Source organism: Gopherus evgoodei, chromosome 2, assembly GCF_007399415.2.
Source record: "Gopherus evgoodei ecotype Sinaloan lineage chromosome 2, rGopEvg1_v1.p, whole genome shotgun sequence".
Taxonomy (NCBI): domain Eukaryota; kingdom Metazoa; phylum Chordata; order Testudines; family Testudinidae; genus Gopherus; species Gopherus evgoodei.
The window spans coordinates 148,210,443-148,228,599 of NC_044323.1; positions in this window are offsets into that span (position 1 = coordinate 148,210,443).

The window sequence follows — 18,157 nt, forward strand, 5'->3', positions numbered from 1 at the left end:
TTTGGCAGCCACGTGCATCCTGTCTCACAAGTGCTTTACTCCTCATGATCAGAGTGCCCCTGAATCTGTGCAGGGCAGGCCACTGACATGAGGTTTCAGCTGCTCACATCCAGCTGCAGCAGGTTTTCTGTCAAAGCGTCACCTTCGAGGCTGCTTCACCCAGGTGAGCTAAACTTTACCCCGCTGCACCCACATCCCATACAGCTTCGCCTCCAAGGCTGGCACTGCGAGCTCAGTGGTTGTTCCATTCCCTCCATCTGCCCTGGGGGGACCCTGATGACAGCAGGGTGGGTTTGCAGACAGTAGTGTGGGCAGCGAGTGGCTCGCTGAGGAGAATTTAGCCCCGTGTGTTCTCATCTGCTCCCCCAGCCCAGAGAAGGCTATTTGGAAACACCCTTCAATTTCTCTTTAAAGTTTTGTGACCATTAAAACAATGATTTTGGCTGGAGCTTGCCCAGGATGTCCTGGGCAGTGCCGGTAGCTGTCCAGAACGGTGTTGCCAGGTGAAGCGAGGGGCAGTGCTTTTCCTTTCTCCTCACTCTGTTGGCATTTTGGTCTCTAGAGATGTATGGGCCCCAACCTGCTTGTGCCAAAGCTTCCCTCGAGGCTAAGCAGGCCCCATGTGAATCCAGTGGCCATTAGATGGGTCACTTGGCCTCCTGCCATCCAAAAGTCTTTCTGGCCCCTCTGCTGCTTCCAGGAGCCACAGGAAGCCTGCCTTAGCCCCACTGCACTGCTGCCAGGACTGTTAAAGGCATGGTCAGTGGTGCTGTCTAGAGCTGCCATGATCCCTTTTCGACCGGATGTCTGGCAACCCTACTATAGCCCAGTGGTTGGGGAGCTCAGCTGAGAAGCAGCAGAGCCCTCATCAGCTCCCTTCCCTCCTCTGGCAGAGGGGAGACTGGAACCAGGGGCCTCTCCCTCCTTAGGGAGACTTGCACCCTGGGCTCAAGTTCCAAAGGAGGCTGCTCCCTCTCTAGCCATTCTGTGAGCAGGGGGGCAAGGGCCCTGCAGTCTCCCCAGAAATGCGGCTGGAGGCACTGAGCTGGAGAGAGGCTCCTCCCTGCAGATGGCAAACAGATGTTGCCCCTCCTGCAGCCCAGGAGTAGGCTCCGAATGTCACAAGAGGGGTGGGACTTAAGACGCTGCCCTCTCGGCAGCCCATCTCCCTTTGGCTAGTTGTGGAGTCTCCCCACCTAGTGCCAGCTTTTGAGGAGTCTCCTCTTAGGTGCTGCTCTCCCTACTCACTGCGTAAGGAGCCTCACTTGGGCTTTCTTTTTTTATGAGGAGATAACTGGGTCTGTGGATGAGGGGAAAGCAGTGGACGTGTTATTCCTTGACTTTAGCAAAGGTTTTGATACGGTCTCCCACAGTGTTCTTGCCAGCAAGTTAAAGAAGTATGGGCTGGATGAATGGACTCTAAGGTGGATAGAAGGCTGGCTAGATCGTCAGGCTCAACGGGTAGTGATCAATGGCTCCATGTCTAGTTGGCAGCCAGTATTAAGCAGAGTGCCCCAAGGGTCAGTCCTGGGCCGGTTTTGTTCAATATCTTCACTAACCATCTGGAGGATGGCGTGGATTGCAACCTCATCAAGTTTGCAGATGACACTAAACTGTGAGGAGTGGTAGATATGCTGGAGGGTAGGGATAGGATACAGAGGGATCTAGACAAATTAGAGGATTGGGCCAAAAGAAACCTGATGAGGTTCAACAAGGACAAGTGCAGAGTCCTGTACTCAAGACAGAAGAATCCCATGCACTGCTGCAGACTAGGGACCGAGTGGCTAGGCACCAGTTCTGCAGAAAAGGACCTAGGGGTTACAGTGGATCAGAAGCTGGATATGAGTCACCAGTGTGCCCTTGTTGCCAAGAAGGTTAATGGCATTTTGGGCTGTATAAGATGGGGCATTACCAGCAGATCAAGGGATGTGATCATTCCCCTCTATTCGACATTGGTGAGGCCTCATCTGGAGTACTGTGTCCAGTTTTGGGCCCCTCACTGCAAGAAAGATGTGGAAAAATTGGAAAGAGTCCAGTGGAGGGCAACAAAAATGATTAGGGGGCTGAAGCACATGACTTATGAGGAGAGGCTGAGGGAACTGGGATTGTTTAGTCTGCAGAAAAGAAGAACGAGGGGGGAATTGATAGCAGCCTTCAACTACCTGACGGGGGGTTCCAAGGAGGATGGATCTAGACTGTTCTCAGTGGTGGCAGATGACAGAACAAGGAGTAATGGTCTCAAGTTGCAGTGGGGGAGGTTTAGATTGGCTATTAGGAAAAACTTTTTCTCTAGGAGGGTGGTGAAGCACTGGAATGGGTTACCTAGGGAGCTGGTGGAAGCTCCTTCCTTACAGGTTTTTAAGGTCAGGCTTGACAAGGCCCAGGCTGGGATGATTTAGTTGGGGTTGGTCCTGCTTTGAGCAGGGGGTTGGACAAGATAACCTCCTGAGGTCCCTTCCAACCTTGAGATTCTATGATTTATCTAGCTGCCTAAATGCTAAGGCATTGCAACACTTAGCCTGACACCAGCGTCCCTTTGAACACCTGAGCCTTTGTGGCGATTGCCTGCTCATTTTTTTCTTGGTTATTTCAATGGAAGCGCAGCACCTAGCCCAAGGGGTCCAGGCTGGCTTTGGGCCTTTAGGTACTGCTGAACATACAGTATACAAAGCCCAGAGAACCGCACCAGGCAGTTATTTTTTAGGTCCTCAACAGAGAGCAGCTGTGGAGAGGCCCCAGGGCCCAGCACTTTTCTACGGCCTTCTCCTAGCCAAGATGGCTGCAGCAAGGCCAGGGCACGCAGAGAACGCTTCACACTCCTCTGACATTTTCAGTTTAATCACAGGTTTGGGTTTTTGTTTTTTTTTTTTTTTTGAAATAACAAATGTCCCTGCTCCTGTGGTTCACATGCATTGTGAATTGTAAGCAGCCCTTTCCAACTGGGGGTGTGGAAAAACTTTTAAGCTACAGCACTGCCTGACTGCTCCATTTAAGATGCATGCAGTAAGCAGCATCCCAGTCCTTGGAAGGAGAGCCTAGGGTGGGAATGGAAGAGCACGACCAGACTCCGCTCCCCAAGGCCCCGGGGTTCAGCCCACATCTGTGTATCAGAAACTCTAGAAACACAGAAAACAAAAAAAACCGTGATCAGCATTTTAAAATCTAGTTTAATTAAGCCCATTGTCAATAGTGTGGGATGTGGAAATGCAATGTTACATCAGCAATAACTCGGCCAATCCTCTTCCAGCTGCCTGGTTGCTCACCCACCGCCATCCTGCTCAAAATGCTACAAAGCATTCTTGCGTTTTCCTGACATTTGACAAAACTCCCCCTCTGCAGCAATGCCATTGAACCCCCGCAGCCAGCAGAGCCAGGAGCAGGGGGCTGTTCTCCGCAAGCTCTTGCTGCCTTTTTCATTACACACAGGCCCAGAATAAAGTTTTTCAGGGTCGTTTCAATTTCTAGCTCTCCGCTGAGAATTGCTTGTGCCGATTTCCACTTGGGGGATGCCAGCATTCTTCCCTCCCAACCCCCCCCCCCCACACACAGCAGGGGTAGTGCACAAAGACCAACAGCGACTCCTCTCTACATTCAGAGTAGGTAAGTTCTGCTATTTATCTGGTGACTGAAAACATCCCTTTCCTCATGCATCACCTATAGACATGGGTGAGCCCCTGTTAACCGCCCCGGGGCAAGGGCTGTGCATGCAGGTGGTGCAGATGCTTTCGCTGCCATCTAGTCTTGGAATCCAAGTCATTAGTTCTTCGACGCTGGACCAACACTCTCTACAAACTTAGCAGCCCATATGCTGGAGCTGTAACACAGAACTGCTCCCTTTCCAAGAGTTATAGCCTGGGCTTCTTTCCCCTCCCACACACAGCCACACTAGAGCCTGGATAATGGATGGCCTTAACTTTGGGTGATGGAGAATTTCAGCAGCTCAAAAGGAGCCTGGGGTGGGGGGAGGAAACATCTGAAAACTCTTTCAGCAGCAGCCAACATAAGACGATTACTCACCTTTGTAACTGTTGTTCTTCGAGATGTGTTGCTCATATCCATTCCTGTTAGGTGTGTGCGCCGCGCGTGCACATTCGTTGGAAAACTTTTACCCTAGAAACTCAGTGGGCCGGCAGGTCGCCCCCTAGAGTGGCGCCGTCATGGTGCTCGATATATACCCCTGCCGGCCCACCTGCTCCTCAGTTCCTTCTTGCCGGCTACTCCGACAGTGGGGAAGGAGGGCGGGTGTGGAATGGATATGAGCAACACATCTCGAAGAACAACAGTTACAAAGGTGAGTAACCGTCTTTTCTTCTTCGAGTGATTGCTCATATCCATTCCAGTTAGGTGAATCCCAAGCCTTACGAAGGCGGTGGGGTCGGAGTGAAATGTGGCAGAATGAAAACTGCTGAGCCAGAGGCTACAGCATCTCTTGATTGTTGAACCAGGGCATACTGCGAAGCAAAGGTATGGACCGAGGACCAATAGAGCTGCGCAACAGATCTCCTGGGTAGGAACACGAGCCAGCAAGGCGGCAGATGAAGCCTGAGCCCTGGTAGAATGTACGATGATGTGGCTTGGAGAAATATGAGCCAAATCATAACAAGTGCGGATGTACGCCATCACCCAAGATGAGATCCTCCGAGAGGAAAACAAGCAAGCCCTCCCTTTGGCCCGCTACCGTGACAGAGCTGGGGCACCTTACGAAATGGTTCTGTCAGCGCAATATAAATGCGAGCACTCCACAAATGTCCAAGGAGTGCAATGGTTGTGCCCATTGCGTTGAGCTGTGGGTAACATGAAAGGCCGAAACCACCTTAGGGAGGAAAGCCGGGTGCGGTCATAACTGCACCTTGTCTTTGTGAAACCTAGTGTACGGCGGAACCACTGTAAGAGCTCTGAGCTCGGAGACCTGTCTGGCCGATGTAACAGCTACGAGGAAAGTTGTCGTCCAAGACAGGTATAGCAGAGGGCCGGTCGTGAACGGCTCGAATGAGGGAGACATAAGTCTGGTTAAAACTAGGTTGAGGTCCCAGGTTGGGGCTGGGCGGCGCACCCGAGGGTGCAAGCACTCCAAGCCCTTGAGGGACCTCGAACCCATACAGTGTGAGAACACGGAACGTCCACCTTAGCCTGGCTGGAAGGTAGAGATGGCTGCCGAGTGCACCCTCAGCGATGTTACCGCCAGGTCCTGCCGCTGAAGGCCAGAGGCAGGCCAAATAGAGGGGATCGAGACCCCAGCAGGAGCAAGATCGAGCGTATTGCAGCTGTAGAAGAAACGCTTCCACCCGGCCCGGTACGTTGACCAGGTGGAAGGCTTCCTGTCACCCCGGCTCAGTTACGCAGCAGCCACACCGTGAGGCGAAGAGGCTGCAGGTCCGGGTGACGAAGCCTGTCGTTGCCCTGAGTGATAAGGTCTGGGTGGGGTGGCAGGGTAATTGGGTCGGTTATTGACAGGCCGAGCAACGTGGTATATCAGTGCTGCCTGGACCACTCTGGAGTGATCATGATGATGCGCGCTCTGCCCCTGCGGAGTTTGAGCAGGACCTAATGAACCAGTGGGAACAGTGGGAAGGCATAACGGAGTTGGCCTTTCCACGGCATCAGGAATGCGTCCAAGATCGATCCCGAGGAGAGACCTTGGAAGGAGCAGAACATCTGGCATTTTCTGCTCTCGCGGTGAGCGAACAGGTCTATGTGAGGAAACATCTCCACTTCTGGAAAGCAGAACGCCTCACATGGGGCAGAGTGATCACTCGTAAGACAGGAAAGACCTGCTGAGTCAAAGCGCCAAGACGTTCCGAACGCCTGGGAGAAAGGACATCACCAGCTCCATCGAGTGGGCCATGCAAAAGTCCCAGAAATGGATGGCCTCCTGACAAAAAGGGGGGGGGGAGGACCATGTCCCTCCCTGGTTATTTATGAAGCACATGGCCGTTGTGTTGGCTGTAAACGCCGAGATACCATGGCCTCGCAGCCGCCGCTGGAACCCCTGGCACGCCAGGCGGACTACTCTCATTTTTGGGGCATTGATGTGGAATGCCAGCTCCCGAGAAGACCAAAGGCCTTAAGCTTGGAGGTGACCAAGAGCACTCGAGCAGAGAGATGACGCGTCCGTCGTCAGGGGCAGTGAGGGCTGGGGCGGATGGACCCGCATCCCTGCTCACACCAGGGAGGGAGTTAGCCACCACTCTAGGGAGCCGAAGGTACTCGAGGGAACGGTGACTACCATGACCATTGGCTCCCTGTCCGGGCGGTACGCCGAGATGAGCCGGACTTGGAGAGGACGGAGGCGGAGCTTGGCGTGTTTGGTTACAAACTTGCGGGCAGCCATGGACCCAGGAGACTGAGACAAGTATGAGCCGAGGTCGTTGGGAAAGCCTGCAGACCTCAGATGATTGTTGCCATCGCCTAAAACCGCAGTTGTGATAAGCAGGCTCCGGCTAGGTAGGAGACCAGGATAGCCCCTAGGAAGTGCAACCTCTGCGTGGGAACCAGAGTGGATTGCTCTATAGTAATCATCAGGCCTTGACCTGTGAGTAAGACCGTGACGATGCCCACGCGCTGAGTGGTTTGTGTCTCAGAGTCTCCTCGGATAAGCGAATCGTCCAGATACGGAAAAACGCATATCCGACATCAGCGAAGGTAGGCGGCGACTATGGCCGTAAACCAGAAGTACTGACGGTTGGCTAGAAAGCGGAGGTATCTCCTGTGCGTAGGGAAGATGGCGTTGCGAAAGTACGCGTCCTTCATATCCAGGGCGGCATAGTAGCCCCCAGGAGGCAAGGATGGAATAATGGTTCCCAGGGATACCGTGCGGAACTTCAACCTTATCCTAAACCGGTTGAGTCCGTGCAGGACTAGGAAGTTCTGAGACCTCCATTCGAGTGGGGGACTAGGGCATAACGGGAGTAAACCCCCTTGCCCCTTTCGTCCGTCGGCGTCTGCACCTCTTGTACGAGGAATTGCTCATGAGAGGGGTCCCTGAAGGGGGACAGGGCTGGAACAAATTAGAGGTGGTACCCATGCTCCACCGTGCGCAGGACCCAGCGATCTGAAATTAACTGGGGCCACGCCAGGAGAAAGCGGGATTGGGATCCCGGCCTGTGACTGGTACACCGCCCTCAGGCGCACCTTGGAAGGTTCGTCTTTGGTCCCAGTGGTAATTGCGAGGGACCTTGACCTTGGCTCTCTAGGGGTCCTGACGTTCGTCTGCGACCACCTTGGCCTCGCCGTTTGCCAAAGTCCTGTCTCTGGCTAGGCACAGAGTATGGCGGCTGGGGACAGAAAGGCCTGCGTTTGGTCGCTGGCATATGCATGCTGAGAGAGCGCATTAGGACCCTATTGTCCATCAGGCTTCGCAGCCTGGGGCTGTCTTTGCCGCGAAGAGGCCTGTACCAACAAAGGGTAAATCCTGAATGGCATACTGCAGCTCCGGCCGGAGGTTTGAAAGCTGAAGCCATGAGATGCACCTCATGGCGACACCAAAGGCCAGAGTCCTGGCTGCAGAGTCTGCTGCGTCCAATGAGGCCTGGAGGGACGCTCCGGGTACCTTTTTCCCCCGTCCTCCAAGACGGCAGCGAACTCTTGGCGGGTGTTTTGAGGGAGAAACGCCATAAACTAAACTACCTTCACCCAGGTGCTATAATTATAGCAGCTAAGCAAGGCTTGTTGCTTTGCTACCCAGAGCTGCAGGGCCTCTGCAGAGTACACCTGGCGGCCAAGCAGGTTCATTTGTCAAGCCTCTTTCGGTTTCGGGGCTGGCGCCCGCTGGCCATCATATCAGAATCGTGGTCCTGAGCATAAGATCTGCGCATGTGGGATGACATGGATGCGTGTCTGGATGGCCATGGAGGTACTAAAAGAAGGCACAGGCAGAGTCTCTGACTCTATCGGACCTTGCCCAACTCGGCACCGGGGACCGACACCGGGAGGCGTACCGGTACCTGGAACGAGATCCAGACCCACAACCAGAACGGTGCCGGGAGGTCGACCGAGATCTCGAGGCTCGGGGAGAGGCTACAGGAGTCAAGGTACCTGTCGCGGTGCCGGGAGTCGGAACGGTGCCGATAGCGGGTCGGCGAACGGGATACCGACCGGTCCAGCGAGTGCGACCAGTACCGATGAGGAAAACAGCACCGGGACTGCAAGTGGTGTCGGGTGTGCCGACAAGACCTGGAGTGTCTGCGGGACTGTGATCATGAACGATGCCGCTCTGCTGTGCTGACAGAGGACGGTCACATGAAGAGACTGTATTACCCACACCGGCGGTGCCGGGGTCAGGCAGCATCGACTCTGTCATGGCAATGAGATCCCTCGCCGCTGGTAATGTCTCCAGCGTGGAGGGAACAGCAGGCTCAACCACAGTGCATACTGGGGAGCTGTCAGGCACCGGATTCGACGGCCCTCGTGGGACCGGGAACAACGGTACCGAGGTCGTCAGAGCTTCGGTAGGTGTCGGTGCCGGGCGATCCGAGTTAGATGAGCTGTCTGGCTGCGGTGCCGTCGGCACGGAAGCAGCAGGAGCAATAAGCTCAACCACGGAGCGTGCCGGGGAGCCGTCCGGCACCGGATTCGACGGCCCTTGTGGGACTGGAATCGACGGTGCCGATGTTGTTGGTGCCTGGCAATCCGACTTAGACGAGCTCTCTGGCTGCGGTGCCATTGGCACGGAAGCAGCAGGAGCAGTAGCTCAACCACGGCGCGTGCCGGGGAGCCGTCAGGCACCGGATTCTATGGCCCTTGTGGGACCGGGATCGACGGTGCCGACGTTGTCGGTGCCTCAGCAGGTGTCGGTGCCGGGCGATCCGACTTAGACGAGCTCTCTGGCTGCGGTGCAGTTGGCACAGAAGCAGCGGGAGCAGTAAGCTCTACCACGGCGCATGCCGGGGAGCTGTCAGGCACTGGATTCAATGGCCCTGGGGGACTGGAATCGATGGTGCCGATGTCATCGGTGCCTCTGCAGGTGTTGGTGCCGGGCAATCTGACTTAGACGAGCTCTCTGGCTGCGGTGCCGTTGGCACGGAAGCAGCAGGAGCAGGGGGCTCAACCACGGCGCGTGCCGGGGAGCCGTCAGGCACCAGCAGGAATCGTAGGCTTTCTCGACCTCGGAGGAAGGGAGCGGTGCCGAGTCGACTTCGGTGCCGGCAACGGCCGGTGCAGAAAGGCCTTGGCAGTACTGGCGGGGTCCGGTGCCGAGGAGGTGCTTCTGCCAGCCGCTTGATCATCGCTCGGCGCCAAAGGTGGAGGGGTAAGTGAAAGTCCCGCTCCTTTTTGTTCTCGGCTTAAAAGCCTTGCAAATGGGGCACTTAGCTGTCAAGTGTGATTCCCTGAGGCACTTCAAACAGGAGTCGTGTGGATCTCCCTTCAGCTTCGGCTTTTGGCAGGCCGAGCCTATTTTAAAACCCGGTGAGCCGTGTATGGGCTCCGGCACCGGGTTCATGAAAGGGGCTACTTCCTGAACCCCGCTAACTATTACTAAACTAACTATGTTAGCAAAGAAAAAACGTATAACTATACAAATATATATATAAAAGGATTATAACTGCATAACTATATACGAGGACTACGAGTAGCTAGGGAAGTGGAGGTCAGCTAAGCCGCGCTCCACTGTTCCAACGACCGACATGGGCGGTAAGAAGGAACTGAGGAGCGGGTGGGCCGGCAGGGGTATATATTGAGCACCATGATGGCGCCACTCTAGGGGGCGACCTGCCGGCCCACTGAGTTGCTAGGGTAAAAGTTTTCCGACGAATGTGCACGCGCAGCGCACACACCTAACTGGAATGGATGTGAGCAATCACTCGAAGAAGAACAAATGAATCCATGGTTGTCACCTAAACCAGAAAGCTGCATCGCCAACCTGGGTACTGATTGCTAGCGCCCACTTGGGCAGCCTCAGAGTGGCCAAGGGCTGCATGGGCCATCTCTGGCCAGGATTCCTCCACCACCAGTCTTGACTCAGATTGGCAGGAGGAAACTTGCACTGTTTCCATCTCTGCAGTTGTTAGTGCTGGTCTGACAGTCTTGATGTTACTTGAGGCATTAGATCTTGCCCTTGGAACCAAGTAGAGACCTTCTTGCATCAGGCCCTTGCGTGAGAGTCTGGAAACACAAGAACCTTTTGGCTCCACACTGCAGCCCCATTGAAGCAGAAAACCCCACCAGGAAAAGACAGCTTAGGGTATGTCTGTATATTGCAGGTTGTAAAGTGCCCTGGCTCTGTAAAGTACTCTGGAGACCAGCTGCAGCAGCAGTTCAGAACCTCCCGCCTCGCAGAACCAAGGGAGCTGCTCTCATTGGCCCCGTGCATCCCTTCCTAAGTGTGTTGTACTGGGTTTAGACAGAAGGCTGTAGTGAACTGGCACATGGGAAAGCTTCCCTGGACACATTCTTCAGATTCCCATCAAGAGGTGTGGCCAGAAACTGGAGAAGGAGAAAGGGCTAGAGAGGCTCAGTATGGGACATGAGGTGAATAAACCTCCTTTCCTAGCGGGGAAGCTGACAGACAAACAGCTCCCTGGGGCCGTACCCTACTTTATTATATTTAAACACCCCAGGGCTTAACTACTCAGGCACAGGGTGTGGGGGGAGGAAGATGGCTGTCATGAACACAAACTAAAGTAACGATAATACTGCAGCACAAGCTCTTAGAGACTTCTAAACATGACACACACGAGCGTTGTTGGAACAATTTAGTTCCTGAAAACCTGCTTCCAATGTGGGTGAGTTAAAGCTCTCCAGCCTCTCCCACAGAGGGCCCAATCCAGCTCCCCTCACAGCAGAGGTAAAAGTGAGCTGGTACAGTCCGGTACAGCATACTGGCAAGAGCTGGTACAGCGTACTGGCAAGAGCCAGTATGCCATGACAGACCATACTGGCTTCTGCGGCGGGGATTTAAAGGGCTCTGGACTAGCAGTGACCGGAGCCACGGGCCCTTTAATTTGCCCTGAGCCCCAGAGGCTCCCAGCCACCTCTGCAGCTGGGAGCCCTGGGTTGATTTAAAGGTCTTCGGGCTCCCAGCCACAGCTGGTGCCCCAGAGCCTTTTAAATCTTGAGAGACCCTGCCTCTTCCAGTTGAGGCCACGCCCCCTCAGGACTCTGGCAGTACTGGTAAGTCCTGTAAGTTACTTTCACCCCTGCCTCACAGTGAACAAGTCTCTCTCCCCTGACTTCAAAAGTAGATGGGGCAGGCCCCAAGTGCCCAGAAATGGCTGGGAGATTACAGACTACAGGGCTAACTGCCTTGGCCTCTCCAGGTCTATGTGTGTTTCAGCACTGGAAATAATTAGATTGAAAACAAAACTATTTGAAAGCTAGTTTCTATTTCCCTGGCAAGAACTGCTCCAATCTCTTTTCCCTGGGACAGCTGGGAGCATCACTAACTACTGTTAGTTACCAAACCTGTGGTGGGTGGCTCTGCACTTCTCAAACATTTTGGGCAGTTGCTGTAGCCCAGCTGTATCATTCAGTAACCCTCCCTCCCCTCCATTCAGTTATGAGAATTCCAGCCTGTAACCTTGAGGGCATCTCCAAATGGAAGGACTGGGCTTTGGGAGCAGCTCATCCTCTAGGGGAGGCTAGCTTGCACACAGACAAATGTCTGGCAAGCAGCAGCAGGATGCTGATCCCCAGCATAGAAGGTCTGCATTAAGGCTGCAGCACCTGCGTACCAAGCAACATACTCAGGAAGCTGGAAAATTCAAAATAAGGAACCAATCCAGCAATGCTAAGAGCCACCCTGCTTGCACGTTGCTATTCGATGGCTGAATATGCATGGCCCAAGGGGAAAGGTCGGCTCACACAAAGCAGCTGGCTCACGTGCTGAATGACAGCTGCCAGTCAATCCCAGGATGTCTAAAACCAACACACGTGAGCAGCCTGTATGGGCTTGCTGGAATCGCTCCACCAGACATTGGCAGAGTGGGCACAACCAAAAGGAATGATTAGGACAGGTTGAAGATGCCAGATAACATGGCCACAACATGGCAGTTTGCCACCTGAAATCACAAAAAGCTTCCTAGTTGCAACAAAACTTCTCAAAAAAAAAAAAATCACAGACAGGTGCATGGCTGGAAATGTGGTGCCCATCGCTCAAAATACTCAAGGACATCAAAATGCACATGGCCTTTACCTTCCCGCAAGCATGGAGAAGCACTGGTTGACCTGGAGATGTTTAAATTGCCGCTGAACAAGAGTTAGCAGCCAAAAGCCAGTATCTGGCAGTGGGATTATTCCTACAACTCAGGCACGTGTGACTGTGGTGAAACACAGACCTTGGAACATCTGTAGGTCTGCCAGCTCCTGGAGGAACTGTGCACTATTGGAGATCTCAGTAGGGCTACAGACCAGGATGTATCATGTGCCCAAAACTGGAAAAAGCCTAGGACTGTGGTGGAAGGACCCAAGAAGGAGAAGCGGCATACTGCTCAAGAAACGTAATGTATCTGTGATTAGAATCACACCTTTAGATACTGGAGATATCAGCCAGTGGTTTTACCTGCAATGATACTGCCTTTGCAGTGTGTTCCCCTCAGAAATAAGCTTGGCCATGTTTAGAAAGATGGACTGATACAGTTGTTTGCCTACCACTGCTTTGTGGGACTGGCAAGGTCTCTCTCTCCTTCCTCTGTATTTATAACTACAGGGGAACATTATGGTTTTGCTCCCCAAACTCAGAAATGTTAAAATCAAAATTTAAGCAATATCATGTACCCACATTTCATGACAATAGGCCCCTTAAAGGTCCATAACAAAATAAGCGTGAAGGAGAAATCGACTGTCAAATATCTTTGTTGGAAACCTGTGTTTCGAAATAATCTCCCCTCTGCCTTAGAGAGCTGCTTGGGATCAGAAAGTTCCTATTTATTTTTTAATACAAAAGTTATCTGTTCTCATTTCCACCAAGAGCAGTTGCTGCCCTACTGCCCCAATAACTGTCTCCAAGTGCATCAGCACTACAGGGTCAGATTTCTAGCTAGTGTAAATTGGCGAACTTCAGCGGAACTATGGCAAGGTACAGCAGCTGAGGAGCTCGCCTGGTGCTCTCAGAGGAGAAGGAAAAGAAAATGGATCTGATTCTCTAGTGCCCTGCACCTTGGCCACGCTTTTCAGAAGGGCTCGCTCAGCACCCATTTTTGCCCCCAAATGGGTAGCCTGATTTTCAAGCTCACCAGTTGAGTACTGAGCTCTTTTGAGAAATCTGACTGTGTGTGTCAAAACAGGGGTGCTAAGTGCAGGCTCTTTTGAAGTTCTGACCCCTTGGGTGGTCATTACCACCCGTGGAAAAAGCTCTGATTCAGCTTTGGCAGCATTTTGCATCCACGCTGCTCACGTGTAAATGCCTGTACATGGGACGCGGCAACGTAGATTCAGGCTCAATGACTCAGTGACTAAATATTCCCTGGCATGTTTCAGAAGAACAGAGCAGCTCTCCCATCCCAAATTCCAATGGGAGTATACCTTGCCTCTACACATCAGCCGTGTCAGCCCAGCTGAAAGAAATGCTTTCAGTTCCTATTCCAAATATCGTGGTAGGTGTTACGCATCTCCTGCAGTGTAGTGGGGCATGAAGTGATTACTGTAGATAGCAGTTTGCAAAGAGCTTAAGGCAGTGTAAATTATTATACATAAACAACAACATTTCACAATTGCAGTAAGACTTCATTCCATACACTGCATTATATTCATTCACACTGCACTTCCCTGCTGCTAGGCGACTTCAGTAACCCATTACAATTCATGCCTCGTCACACCTGTTAGGGTTTCCTAAACAAGACCCATACGTATATCTAAAGGAGCCAACGTGTTTGCCCATTTAGCCAACACAGAGATCGTATTTAATAGATACTTTCTAAGGCTATAAACCTCTAGTCCAATGGAATAGGAAACACCTTAGACAAATACATAGGAAGAAAACACGAAGTGTCCCCAGGTTCACGTTTTTATTTGCACGTGATTGCAGCCTCTTGATTTATAGAGCACTAAGGGACATTTCATCACAACACCGTGCACCTTTCCCTTAGTGGGCTCCCAGCGAGTGACCGACAGAGTAGAAGAGCCTGCCTCCATGAGGCTAAGCTTTCCAGGGGATAACTGTTTACTTGCTAATGCCAGGCTCATAAAGCTGCCAGATTTTACCTGCTTCTCCATTGGACACTGATGGCAGCTAGTCTCTGCCAAGGAAATCCTGCCATGCAGGTGGGTGAGGCTGCATAGCAGAGTGAAACTGGCATCTCTAGCACTCCCCACCTCATTGAGCAAACACACAACTCCAACATCTTCGACACGAACCAGCTCCCAATGCAATGGGTTTACCAGAACAATGGGTCAGGGCACATGATTTGCCAACAGAGGTCAGCAAATGAAAAAAGGGGAAGATCAGACAAAGCATTTGGAATGGAGGAATACCCACCTCACCCCACCACAGCTAACAAACAACACCAACAGAGGTTATGACTGGTGTGATTTGGGCACTGGAGCAAACGTTTGAAAGACCAGAGAGCAAAACCAAAGCTGTTTAAGTGAGAAAATAAACACTCTCACCTCGGCTACAAGTAGGGTGACCAGATGTCCCGATTTTATAGGGACAGTCCTGATTTTTTGGGTCTTTTTCTTATATAGACTCCTATTACCCCCTACCCCCTTCCTGATTTTTCACATTTGCTGTCTGGTCACCCTAGCTACAAGAGAACAAGCTGGATCTGACCTAGAGCACACATTCAGCACACCAGTGAGAAAAGGAAGTACAGCCCAAAACTGCAACAGAGAAATTAGATGATATGGATAATCAGAGACATATAAGAACACCTCGATCTCCAAGTAGACAGACAGGGAAACTCCTGTAAATATCTTGCACAGATGCTCAGAAAGCCGAGAACGAGACAATTCAAACTGAAAGGGCACATTGGGATGGCACGACAGGCAAAAAAATTGAGACTACATAACTCCCTTGACTAATAGCAGGTTCTGGATGCTGCTGCTCCAATCTCTGCCTGAAGCCTCTTTCCATGCAGTATATGTAATATATATATATTTATTTGAGAGGGGATCCCAAGGAGGAGAGCAGAGTTTAGTATGCAATGCTTGCCTTCCTACACAGCTCCTCTGAAGGCTACAGAGGAAGAAGCAAGAGCAAGATTTGTTGGCACTGGAAACCAAGGCATGGCAGCGGCTGGAAAGGTTATTCTTGTGTCCTTTGATGGAGTCGTAAAGCTCTTATAATGAATTTCTATACCAGGAAACGGCAGTAACCTAATTCAGCAGTAACCTTCAGAACAAAAAGTTGTTACTCCTGACTAGCCACTTGGGGGTGCTGAACACCAGCATGTGTTTCAGAACAAGCACAATGGGATTTTCGTCACACTTTTTTGTGGCAACAAATGGGCCCCCTCAGAACCAACCCTTCAGACTAACACCATAACATACTTGCAGAAGGTTTATTTTTAACCCCGTTATCTCAGGACTCTGTCAGGAGACACACCCCATTACAAGTGGGATTCCTCAGGCTAGAGTAGTGGTTTGTAGTAACTCTGCCAAACTAAGTCCATACCAAATGACAAAGCGTCCACCACCTCCCATTCACATCACCCGAGGCTGCTCTGCACCCCAGCGAAGACCCCCGGTAAATCGGAGCATGGATGTGTAGGGCTGGCAGCCAGAGGGATACACTGGCCTAATACATTAGGGTCACTGGTGTACAGCAGCAAAACCAGTGAGAATCCCTGCCCTGATCTTCAGTGCCTAGCAAACTGGCCTGACATTATCCATCTGCAGGGCCATAGGAAACCTAACCCTGAACAGCAGTTAAATACATTCATTCAAAATAATAGCTTGACAAGGAATCTTAAATACTGCATTGGGGGATTGAAAACAGACAAGTCATTTTCAAGTAACTTCTAAGAACAGCCTAAAAACCAAGTCCAAAGCCCTCTCAGCCAGTCACCAGTTCCTCAAAATAGAATGTTATTCTACAGTCCCTAACATCATGCTAACACACAAGACAACTCTCACCTTTGTGCCCAATTTTCTCCACCTTCATAGCCCTCAGCAACTCCCATTAGTGGAACGCGTGTGAGAGCCGGAACGCTGGCCACAGGTCTGGGTGAAGCTTTCCCAGGATTCTGAACAGTAACCGCTGTATACTTTGACCCATAACTAATTATAGAGTGGCGATAAATAGATCCAGCGCTGGAGCTTTCCATTTCCACCTGCCCTGCTGGGAGGGAGCGCTCTGGTTTGTTTTCACAGGGCCTCAGAGCTGCATGGGAAATTTTAAAATGTGTGCTGTAATGGGATGTCTGTACAGAAATCTGTCTACCATGCCCTCTGATGGAAAGCATCTTGAGCTACTTCAGTGCATCTACACTTCACCAACAGGTGTGCTGGCACCCACGGTTGCAGTCAACTCTTTTGGAGCTGGAGCATGCAGCAGTGGCCATGAGAAGTTGTGCATAGGCTTGAGACTAGTCTGTTTTCTAGCTTGTGTTCTTCTCAGATCCAGAAGAGATGTCAAACCCAGCAGAGAAAGCAGCACCACGGAGCAGGAACTAGACCCAAGGCCAGGAGAAAGCACATGAGAATGGAGCAGCTTTCTCTGAAGCACATGGGACTCAACTAAATAAGGCAATTGTTTAGGATGACCACAGGACCCCTTAGGGTGGAGGCCACCAGGGCTCCTTGGACCCAGGGTGGGAAGCATGCCACTGCCCAGTCTATTCCCCTGACAGAGAGAAGGTTGATTTGCAATGAGGTGAAGGCCCATTCAGTAGGATAAAACGGTGATCATGCCTCCTTATGCCAGGTTCCCCAAGGGTCAAGGGACTTTTGGGCCCATATCTAGTTTTGACAGGACCCTTGAGTGTCTGCAAGGCATATTTCAGAGTCTTAGAAGCACTGCTCTGTGCCTCAGGCAGCATGGTATTTGTGCAGAAATAAAGGAGGGGGCAATGCAGGCAGCATTCCTGCAGCAGGAATGCTTCACAGGAGACACTTGGGGGCCAACCAGGGGAGGGATTTAGGCCAGTCTGCTGGTAACGTGATCCTGCAGAATCAGATGAGCCTGAGAAGGCTGGACACAAGGCCAAGTAAGAGACACATGGAGCTTGTCTCTTTTGGGAATGTGTGGGTAGGTCACCTGTCCATCTGGACACAGTTCCTCTATCCCTTACCTACAGCAGCATTTGTTAATGCTCCCATCTACTATCCCATCAAAGGACTGGAGAGAAGTGTAAAGTTAAATAGCAGGTGATTGTTTCTGCTATCTGTGTGCTGATGATTTTCTTGCTTCCTTCCTCTTTTCTAGCCTCTGGCCACATAAGTCACAGCATCTTAGACTCAGGCCTGGCCTGGCCTGGCCTAGAATTTAAAGGGGTGCTGTTAGCTAATGGGGAGCTGAGATCTAGGCCATGTGAAGGTACAACTTGCCTTGTGTTGATTAGACTTTCAAAGGTGCTGGTTAGTCCAAGCCAGCTGACACGATGACACTACACCTTTAAATCCTGGTGGAGCTGAAGCCTTGTGGGGGCAGATGCAGATGAGCTCACCTGCATCTGGTAAGCGGCTGTTTGAACTGGTGCAACACACACACAGAGGGAATGGAAAGCATCAGTCACACCACTTCAGACTCCTGGACACTCTCACCTCTGAAGTTGTCCCTGTACTCCCGAGAGCTCTGTGGGCCTGCGAAGTCCCCAAAGGCAGAAGTTAGGCAGGACAGGGCACTAGCTAAAGTTCCTGGTGGGTCACTGAATTAGAGAAGAGAGTTTGTTTGAGGGAGCTGAACCAAGAGTTAGAAGGGAGAGTCCAGATATGCCCTTCGCCAACACTGTACAAGGGAAGGATGGCCAAAGGGACGGGCAGAAATTCCCATTTTAAAAGGCAGGAGGCATTTCAGTCAGAGCAGTAGTTTTGAGAACGACATCATCTGCAGGAGCTGAGCAACCCCCAAGATCCCACAGCTGAGGTGGCAGAAAGTCTTAGTTTCCTGCCAACTTTAAGATTCTACATCTTTAACCCTTTCACGACCTTGAACTTTCTCCCACTGAAGTCAGTGGACAGGTATGGCATCGAAATGGATAGAAGCAGGAGTCAGAATTTACATCTCCTTCCAGTCCCACCAGTGTGATTAACCCTGCTGAAGTCAGTGGAGTCGTACCAGCGC